Source organism: Ursus maritimus, unplaced genomic scaffold (assembly GCF_017311325.1).
Source record: "Ursus maritimus isolate PB19 unplaced genomic scaffold, ASM1731132v1 scaffold_69, whole genome shotgun sequence".
In the NCBI taxonomy this organism is placed as follows: domain Eukaryota; kingdom Metazoa; phylum Chordata; class Mammalia; order Carnivora; family Ursidae; genus Ursus; species Ursus maritimus.
Genome location: NW_024426874.1, coordinates 51,802 through 61,304, shown reverse-complemented (window position 1 = coordinate 61,304; position 9,503 = coordinate 51,802).

Below are 9,503 nucleotides of genomic sequence, written 5' to 3'. Positions count from 1 at the left end.
AGAAAAAGTTAAAAAAGAAAAGAAAAAAGAAGAAAAAGGAATGGGTAAATGGATAAATCTAAGGAAATTGTAATAGATTATGGCCTTTTGTTGCAAATGCATTAATATAAGTTTGTGAATTGTAACAAACATACCATCTAATTAAAGGTGTTAATAATAGAGGTAGGTGCAGAATATATTGATAACATAGACTTCTTTGTACTATTTTCACAATTTTTCTGTAAATTTAAAACTGTCTAAAATAAAGTTTATTTAAAACCTTAACTCTATTTATAATATTAGTAATCTAATATAATAATATTATAATATTAATCTGTTAATAATTCCATATCTGAACTTTCTGGAGCTATTGTCTGCTGCTTCTCTACATTTAATGCATTCATTTTAATGGCTTTGGCCTTGATATACATTATAAGACACAAAGAGATCTAAGAAAAATTTGAAAACATCTATGACATGCTTCAAAATTTAAGTGATATAACTTTGTTTCCAATTTGTAAGTTTTCATTTATTCAGGCACTGATTTCCCTTTGTTCCTGCTAATTTCTTTAAAGTATTGATTTAAGTCAATTCAATAGTCTTTTCTAGCCTTAATATTTCTAAAGCCTGAGTGAGACCTATTCACTGAAAAGATAACTTCATTACCTCAAATAAATATTTTGCTCAAATCCAAATCCTTCCATGTCAATTTACATCAACATGTATGGAACTGGAGGATATTATGCTAAGGGAAATAAGTCAATCAGAGAAACACAATTATCATATGGTTTCACTCATACGTGGAACATAAGGAATAGTGCAGAGGACATTAGGAGTGTGTGTGGGGGGATAACTGAATGGGAATAAATCAGAGAGGGAGACAAACCATATGAGCCTCTTGACTCCAGGAAACAAACTGAGGGTTACAGAAAGGGAGGTGGATGGGAAATGGGGTAACTGGGTGATGGGCATTAAGGAGGGTATGTGAAGTGATGAGCACTGGGTGTTATACTGAACTGATGAATCATGGAGAATCATATCAAAAACAAAACAAAACAAAAATCCCAATAGTTTAGATTCTTCATCAGAACTCATCTTATCTTCATGAATCTCCCTATTAATCTAATTAATGGAGGGCTCTGCACACCACAGTAAGGATCTGGAAGTGGAGAGAAAACAAATGGCCCATCTCAAACTTCCAAGAGATCAAGCAGACATCCAAACGATGTCCATGTAATGATGTCCATCAAAGGATATTCTTTGATGCGGTTCCTCAAACACACACACACTTCTTGTTCAGTGGATAGGAGTTAGGAGAGTTGACTGAAGCAAATGACCTCCAGTGCTGATTGGAACTCACTTGTCACTTTCATTGCAGGAGGTCTTAATTCCAGTATTTTGTTTCCCTGTGAGGACCAAGCAGGGTTGCTCCTGGGCCCTTCTGACACTTCGTGAGTGTCCAGTCTGCTGGGAGTAGGTGGAGGCTTGGCACTCAGGGCTTGGCTGAAACATCACTGTGTAACCATAGCTGACGCCCCAAGCTAGAACTCCCCAACCCAGCAGTCCCTGGTGCCACACCATCCCTGGACCCAAGGTCACCCCCACCACACCCTTAAGTGGAGGAGCATGGTCCTTTATGGCCTGCCTCTCTGAAGAGTCATATGTTGAATTTTTCCTGTGGCTCCAAGTTTAGTCTGTTTGTCTTTGATTCTTGTAATGAGAACCCTCTGAAAAGTGGGTTATCTCCACATGTATAGAAAGCATTTCCTCTTGCTTTTGACATACCCATAACAACTCTAGGGAGCCAATAGAGCCCCATGAAGATGTTGGCCAGATACCTTGCTTACACAGTTTTCTGCAGCGTTAGCAGGTGAGTAAAGAAAGTCACTTCCTGGCACAGTCAGGAACCTCAGGATAGGATGGGGACCTTAGAAAAGAGGAATTCATCAAATCTATAGGTATGGAAAGCAAAGTCTGGCAAATACTTGGTGCATGTTTTGGCTTGGTTTCTGGTCTTAAGGCTATTAGGAATTCAATCTTGATTTTTTTTTTTTGTCAGTGATTTTTTTTTAATGTTATGCTGGTCACCATACAGTACTTCATTAGTTTTTGATGTAGTGTTCTATGATTCATTATTTGTGTATAACAACCAGTGCTCATTGTAATACATGCCCTCCTTAATACTCATCACTGGGTTAACCTATCTCTTCACCCTCTCCCCTCTGAAACCCACCACTTGTTTCCCAGAGTCGATAGTCTCTCATGGTTCATTTTCCCCTCTGCCTTCCCAAGGAAAACTCTAAATGGATGAAAGACCTCAATGTGAGACAGGAATCCAACAAAATCCTGGAGAAGAACATAGACAGTAACCACTTCAACATCAGTCACAGCGACTTCTTTCAAGACACATCTCCAAAAGCAAGGGAAACAAAAGTGAAAATGATCTTTTGGGATTTCATCAAGATAAAAAAACTTCTGCACAGCAAAGGAAACAGTTAACAAAACAAAGAGGCAACACACAGAATGGGAGAAGATATTTGCAAATGACACCACAGATAAAGGGCTGGTATCCAAGATCTATAAAGAACTACTCAAACTCAACACCCCCCCCAAAACTCAAATAATCCAGTCAAAAAATGGGCAAAAGACATGAACAGACACTTCTGCAAAGAAGACATAAAAATGGCTAATGGACACATGAACAAAATGTTCAAAATTATTAGCCATCAGGGAAATTCAAATTGGAACCACAACAATCTAGAAATTTCTTATGAAAAATTACAGCAAAGCAGATTTACAAGAACATATATGGCCAATCACTATTCTTGCTGTGCTTATGTGAATAATGATGCTGAGCTGTTAAGACTAGACTTATATTTCAAACACATGTTAATTTGGATATCTTTGGAGAAAATGAGAATGATTATAGAGAGAAAAAAAAGTTTCAATAAGATACCTCACTGAATGTTAGATTCTAATAAGGTTTGTTATAACCTGGACTAGGGGCTGATTTTTTGAGAGCTAAAACGGCCCTTTCTCTTGAAGCCCTGCAAACTAAATATGAACAGCTTGAGGTAACTTCAGAAAAATCACAACAGCTCATTCATTGACAGTCTTCATGCCCGTTGCTCTGTGGGCCCCTTGGAGATCACCAGACACTTTTGAACGAAACCAGGAAAATCTGTCAGATAATAACAGTCTGCTGTCACTCTATCTAAAGATGCTTCAAGTTAGACATCTAGAAGTCTTCTCCACTGGCTGTTTTCAGAAACCAGAAAGTGACTTATATTTGACCTAATAATGAACCACTGTTTTTCTCCTGTTTCCTTAATATGCCTCTTGTTTACTATGTTATTTCTTGAATAACAGGCCTAATATTGAAAACACATGTACATCACTATCTTCTGAAATGAGTTTAACTGAACTGACTGATCTACTGTCAGACTAACGCTGGTTCCATGAGAGGGAACAATTTATCAGCTCAACTTTTGTGCTGTTGCTGTTTTAAGTAAACTCTAAGCCCAACATGAGGCTTGACCTCATGACGTCAAGATCAAGAGTCCCATGCTCTACCACTGAGACAACCAGGTGCCCTCCAGCTCAGTTATTAATGCATTAAAACTTGAGAGTTTCAGAAGAGGGAAACTGTAGAGGCCCATGGCAGGCTGCCCCAGGATGGGCCATTTTGGCATAAAGATTATTTGGAGTTAAAAGTAATCAAAACTCGAGAGGAAAAAAGATGGTAGAGGAGTAGGGGACCCCTTTTTCAGCTGGTCCCCTGAATTGAGCTGCATATGTACCAGACCATCCTGAAAACCCACGGAATCAGCCTGAGATGCAGGAAGATACATCTGGATCTCTACAAACAAACATCTCCAGCGATGCGTATTGAGGTATGAAGCAGGGAGCCGTGAATCCGCGCACAGATATCATGAGATAAATGGAAGGGGGAGGGAACAGACACACTCAAGTGTTCGGAATGCAATAGCCACCTGCACTGGGCAGTGGGTCGGACTCTCGGACCACTACCCGCGAGAAAGCAGAGACCGTGAGCCTGGGAATGCACACGTCCACACTGAAAACTGGAGCTCTGGAACGCTCACTGGAACTGGCCTGAAACTGGGAGTTCGGGAGTGGGTGCGTGTACAGATTGACAACTGGAGCTCCAGAGTGCACAGTCGAACTAGACTGAAACTGAGAGCTCAGGAGTGCCACGACTAGACTGAAAACTGGAGCCCTGGAGCACTCACTGGAACCGGACTGAAACCAAGAGCTTGGGAGTGCACGTGGGGTGTGACTGAAAACAGGTGCTCCGGAGCGCACATGAACCACACTGAAACAGGGAGCTCAGGAGCATGCGGGGGAACCGGGCCGGCCGGCCATCAGTGTTAGAAGCACAAAGGACAGAGACGTGCTGGCCCTGGAAGTGAGGGCTGGGACACCAGCTGTGGGACGCACAACTCGGGATGCTGCAGGGTTTTTGGCAACACCGACAGAAACAGAGTTAAAGAGGCCAAGAGAGCTCAGTGGAGAGTGGACTGTGATCTCTCTGTTCTGAGACAGAGGCTAGGATATGGCCACTGCTGCTCAGACTCTCAGAAGAGGCACAACAAAGCGCCAGAGAAAGCTCCCAGAGAACAAAGCCCGGAAATACCAGCTCACATTGTGCCAATCCCCATCCCCCTCTCAGGCGACAAGGAGACTCTACCCAAACAAGGTGGCCTGAATATCAGCGTGGCAGACCCCTCCCCCAGAAGGCAGGCCGAAAAATCAAGAAGCCCACATCCCTAAGTTCCCTATAAAAGAAGGGCACACTGCCTGGCTCCTGGTCAATAATTTGGACACTGGACAACCCCAAAACCTCTCCACATCAGAATGACGAGAAGGAGAAATCCCCCCCAGCAAAGAAAAGACAATGAGTCTGTGGCCTCTGCCACTGAACTGATGGATATGGATATAACCAAATTATCAGAAATGGAGTTCAGAGTAACAATGGTCAAGATGATGCGTAGACTTGAAAAAAGTATTAACGAAAATCTTAATGAGAATATAGAATCTCTAAGGGCAGAAATGAGAGCGAAACTGGCAGAAAATAAAAATTCTATGAATCAAATGCAGTCAAAACTAGAGGTTCTGATGGCCAGGGTGAATGAGGCAGAAGAACATATCAGCGAATTGGAGGATGGGTTAGTAGAAGAGAAAGCTAAAATAGAAACTTGGCTCAAAAAAAATCCAATCTTGAGAATATAGGTTACGGGAGATTACTGACTCAATGAAATGTTCCAGCGTCAGAATCATCAGCATCCCCAAGGGTGTGGAGAAAAACAGAGGTCTAGAAGAGATATTTGAACAAATTATAGCTGAAAACTTCCCTAATCTAGCAAAGGAAAACAATTCATGTCCAAGAGGCAGAGAGGACCCCTCGCAAGCTCAACCATGACAAACCTACGCTACGTCACGTCATAGTGCAATTCACAAATATTGGATCCAAGGATACAGTTATGAAAGCGACCAGGCAAAGAAATTTCTCATGTACCAAGGCAAAGATATCAGAATTACATCAGACCTGTCTACACAGACCTGGAATGAGAGAAAGGGTTGAGGGGGGCATTTTTTATAGCTCTTTCAGAGAAAAACATGCAGCCAAGGATACTTTATCCAGCAAAGCTGTCATTCAGAATTGATGGAAAGATAAAGACCTTCCAGAATCGCCAGTCATTGACCAATTTCGTAACCATGAAACCAGCCTTACAGGAGATATTAAGGGGGGTTCTATAAAAGTAAAAAGGCCCCAAGAGTGATAAAGAACAGAAAGTCACAATCGATAGAAACAAAGACTTTACTGGCAACATGGCATCATTAAAATCATATCTCTCAATAATCAGTCTCAATGTAAATGGCCTAAATGCTCCCATAAAATGTCACAGGATTGCAGATTGGATAAAAAGACATGACCTATGCATTTGCTGTCTACAAGAGACTCATTTTGAACCTAAAGATACATTCAGACTGAAAGTAAAGTGATGGAATACCATCTTTCACGCCAATGGACCTCAAAGGAAAGCTGGAAAAAAGCAATTCTCCTATCAGACAGATTACATTTTTTTTTAAAGATTTTATTTATTTATTTGACAGAGATAGAGACAGCCAGCGAGAGAGAGAACACAAGCAGGGGGAGCGGGAGAGGAAGAAGCAGGCTCATAGCGGAAGAGCCTGATGTGGGGCTCGATCCCATAACGCCGGGATCACGCCCTGAGCCGAAGGCAGGTGCTTAACCGCTGTGCCACCCAGGTGCCCCCAGACAGATTACATTTTAAACTAAGGACTGTAGTTAGAGATACAGAAGGGCACTATATTATTCTTAAAGACTGTATCCAACAAGTGGATATGACAATTATAAATATCTATGCCCCCAAGAGGGGAGCATCAAGATACACAATCCAACTCTTAATCAAAATAAAGAGACATATAAATAAAATACGTTAATAGTAGGGGACCTCAACACTCCACTATCAGCAATAGACAGATGACCTAAGCAGAAAATCAGCAAAGAAACAAGAGCTTTGAATGCCATACTCGATGAGTTGGACCTCATAGATATATATAGAACACTACATCCCCAACCAAAGAATACTCATTCTATTCTAATGCCCAGGGAACATTCTCAAGAATAGACCATGTTCTGGGTCACAAAACAGGTCTCAACTGATACCAAAAGACTGAAATTATTCCCTGCATATTCTCAGACCACAATGCTTTGAAATTGGATCTCAATCACTAGGAAAAATTTGGAAGAAACTCAAACACTTGGAGACTAAGAACCATCCTGCTCAAGAATGATTCGATAAACCGGGAAATCAAAAATCAATTTTAACAATTTATGGAGACCAATGAGAATGAAAATACAATGGTCCAAAACCTATGGGACACTGCAAAGGCAGTCCTAAGGGGAAAATACATAGCCATCCAAGCTTCAGTCAAAAGAATAGAAAAATCTAAAATGCAGTTTTTATATTCTCACCTCAAGAAGCTGGAACAGCAACAGAAGGACAGGCCTAATCTACTCACGAGGAAGCAGTTGACCAAAATTAGAGCAGAAATCAATGAATTAGAAACCAGGAGTACAACAGAGCAGATCAACAGAACTAGAAGCTGGTTCTTTGAAAGAATAAATAAAATTGACAACCCCCTGGCCAGACTTATCCAAATGAATAGAGAAAGGACCCAAATTAATAAAATTATGAATAAAAAAGGAGAGGTCACAACCAACACCAATGAAATAGGAAGGATTATTAGAAACTTTTATCAACAGCGTTATGCCAATAAATTAAGCAATCTGGAAGAGATGGAGGCTTTCCTGGAAACCTATAAACTACCAAGAGTGAAACAGTAAGAAATTGATTTTTTAAACAGACCAATTAATTATGAAGAGATTGAAACTGTGATTAAAAACCTTCCAAAAAACAAAACGCCAGGGCCTGATGGATTCCCCAGGGAATTCTAGCAAGCATTCAAAGAAGAAATAATAGCTATAAAAGACTGGTATCCAATATCTATAAAGAACTTCTCAAACTCAGTACGCGAGAAACAAATAATCAAATCATAAAATGGGCAGAAGATATGAACAGACACTTTTCCAATGAAGACATACAAATGGCTAACAGACACATGAAAAATGTTCAAAATCATTAGCCATCAGGGAAATTCAAATCAAAACCACACTAAGATACCACCTTCCACCAGTTAGAATGGCAAAAATTTACAACGCAGTAGACAACAATTGTTGGAGATAATGTGGAGAAAGGGGATCCCTGCTACATTGTTGGTGGGAATGCAAGTTGGTACAGCCACTCTGGAAAACAGTGTGGAGGTCCCTTAAAAAGTTAAAAATTGAGCTACCCTATGATCCAGCCATTGCAGTAATGGGTATTTACCCCAAAGATATAGATGTAGTGAAGAGAAGGGCCATATGCACCCCAATGTTCATAGCAGCTCTGGTGACAATAGCTACATCGTGGAAGGATGCCGAGATGTCCTTCAACAGATGACTGGATTAAGAAGTTGTGGTCCATATATATAATGGAATATTATTCAGCTATCAAAAAGAACGATTTCTCAACCTTTGCTGCAACATGGATGGCACTGAAGGAGATAATGCTAAGTGAAATAAGTCAAGCAGAGAAAGACAATTATCATACGGTTTCTCTCATCTATGGAACATAAGAACTGGGAAGATTGGTAGGAGAAGAAATGGATAAAGAAAGGGGGGTAATCAGAAGGGGAAATGAAGCATGAGAGAGTGTGGATTCTGAGAAACAAACTGAGGGCTTCAGAGGGGCGGAGGTTGGGGGAATGGGATCGACTGTGATGGGTGGTGAAGATGGCAGGTATTTCATGGTGCACTGGGTGTTATATGCAACTAATGAATCATCGAACATTAAATGAAAAACCAGGAATGTACTGTTTGGTTACTAACATAATACAATAAAAAATATTAAAAAAAAAAAAAAAAGAAAAGAAAATGTGAAGATTTTGCTTCACCCAGAAGACAAAGTTTCTATGCTTTGTCATTAACAGGTCGTTCATCACTTAGTTAAAACTTCTCAATATTAAAGGAGCTAAGTTTTGCTAACAACTATAGAACCCTGCAAATTTGCCTTTCAAATCGCTAAGTGTCAACTTGGTTAAGTAAAAATAGAGTTTTGTAATGATCTGTAATCCTATTCAGGCATGAACTATAATTTTAAGGTTTGAACAAACTTTACCAACATTTAAATTGTAAATGAAGTCTCTTTAAGTCTTTAGGCCTTTTCCTTTGATATGCTAAGTTACCCTGGAAGCACTGTTAAACAAATGTTAAGCCTTAAGTTACACTTGGGTAAAAGGTGTAACTCTATGCAATTCCTAAAGTTTTAATGTTTTAATATAAGGTCAGCATCACTTTCTTCTGGCTATTGAAGTGTTATGTGTTACAGAAATAATAATAAAGCAAATTAAAGCATTTAAATTTTCTCTCTACCTGAACCCTCTGAAATTAAAAAGGTCCTAGTAAGTATTCTTTCTTCCATGACAATCATAATCATTTGCATAAGTTCAATAAGTATTGTTCTCCTTGTAACAGGACACCATTGGAAACATTGGTTATTTTACCAAGGCTTTGACTGGAATGTCATATTTGAGAGACATTCATAGACTCAGATATGACCAAAGAGCTTTAAGGAACTATGGTTGACTTCATGAAACCTGGAGCCATAAAGCCCCCTGGAAATGGCCTGATAACTTGCTTACAGATTTCCCAGCAGCCTCACCAGGTGAGTAAAGAATGTCACTTCCTGGCAAGTGCAGTAACCTCAGGCTGCTTTGGGGACCTCATGGAGAGGAACCTGCCCAAATCCACAGGTATCGCAGACATGTCTGGTAGCAAGTACTTGGCTTGGCTTCTGGCCTGGAAAGACTACTAGAAGTTCAACCTGGAGATTCCTTATAAAAGTTCCAGCAAAGCAGATTCTAAAAGATCTATATGA